The sequence below is a fragment of the Trypanosoma theileri genome, assembly GCF_002087225.1.
Source record: "Trypanosoma theileri isolate Edinburgh chromosome Unknown TM35_Tth_27_V1, whole genome shotgun sequence".
Classification (NCBI taxonomy): Eukaryota; Euglenozoa; class Kinetoplastea; order Trypanosomatida; family Trypanosomatidae; genus Trypanosoma; species Trypanosoma theileri.
The window spans coordinates 227,204-228,975 of NW_021639869.1; positions in this window are offsets into that span (position 1 = coordinate 227,204).

The window sequence follows — 1,772 nt, forward strand, 5'->3', positions numbered from 1 at the left end:
AAAAAAAAAAAAAAAAAAAAAAAAAAAAAACAAACAAAAACAAACAAACAAACATATACGAAAACAAAACAAAACAAAATGTAAATTTTTAGGTCATCTGTATCAGTATTGCTAAAGTGCTATTTGCTGTTCTTAGCTGTTGTTGAATTGAACTTCTGCAGCTTATCTTGAGATATATGATCAGACATATTGAAAATGCTGTTTATACGAGTAAACTGCGGTGTTAACAACAGTAACTAAAAACACATGATGTAGTCTCGTGTGTAGAAAACACACATACCCAAAACAAACAAACATACACACACACACACAATGAAAGAGAAAGAAGAATAAAGAAAAAGGTTTCGTTCTGATTTCCTTTTTCTGCGTTTTTTTTTTCTCTTTTTTTTTGTGTGTGTGTGTGCTCAAGAGATGAATTCTGTTTTCATTCTGCTTTGTCCCATATATAAAGAAACACAACTACAATCACAACTACGAAAAAAAAAAAAAAAAACATCGAGAAATAAAAAGGAAAAAAGATCACTTTGAACAAACTGAAACAGATGTATATGAGGGAATGGGATGGAAAATCACCTCTTGGTGAGTTGGTAATGATGAAAAGATGATGAAAAAGAATTTAGCAAATATTTCTTGTCGTCATTTTTTTTCTTTTTTATCACTATTGCATTAATTCTTTTTTTTTTTTCTTTCTTTCTTTCTTTCTTTCTTTCTTTTGTTTGTGATTGTCTTTTTTTTTATCTTTTTTTTTTTTACCCTACTGTTCTATTTTGATGTTAGAGGGGAGAAATTCCCTTGATTTATTTATTTTCTCACACAATTTCTCTTTTTCTTTCTTCTTTCTCTTTTGAATTCTGGTAAAGTGACGTTGTTTGTGTGGGGGGGAGTTAGTAAAAAAAGAAAAATCAAAAAGAGAGAGAAAAATACACAAATATTAAGATCAAAGAATATCATCATCATAAAGAATCATATATTGAGAAAAAAAAAAAAAAGAACAGGGAAGTGATAGTATCATTGCTTTTTCTTTTTTCTTTTTCTTTTGATAACGTTGTATCCGTCTCTGTTTGAGTAGGGTACAGATCAACAGAAAGAAAAAGAAAAAAAGAAAAAAAAAAGGCATTCTACCGCTATCATCATTAAACAGGATCATCTTCCAGTAGTTACTTCACACAGTTATTGCTAATATCATAAACGAAGGACTTTGTTTGTTGTTGCTACTAGTGATCTTTGTTTATATATTATTTTTGTGTGTGTTTATTTCGTTTCGTGGACAATATCGGACCTGAATAATCTCAAAGAGCGGAGATTATTTTTTGGATACACATTTGCATATATATATATATATATATATATATATATATATACAGTACGGGCAAGTGTGAATAATCAGAAAGAGAGATAGCAGGAACGATAAATCGAAAAGAAATAAGGACAAGGAGAAAAAAAGAATCAACACTGAAATAATAGTCATTATAAAACAAAGGAGATAGAAGAAGAAGAAGAACCATGCAAGAAATGAGAATTGAAGATAATAACTGGAATTCAAATGTACGACACTCAAAAAGGAGTAAAAGTAAGAATATCGTCTCATTAAGGGCCCATGATTCTTCTTGTGCCTCATCTCTGTTGGAGTGGGTGGACACTATTCATCATCACAACACAGCAGTACCCATTCACCGTAGTCGTTGTGCTCTTCTTCCTTATTATCATCATCCTTCTAGTTGTGATGATAGTGATAATAATAATAATAATAATAATAATAATAATAATAATAA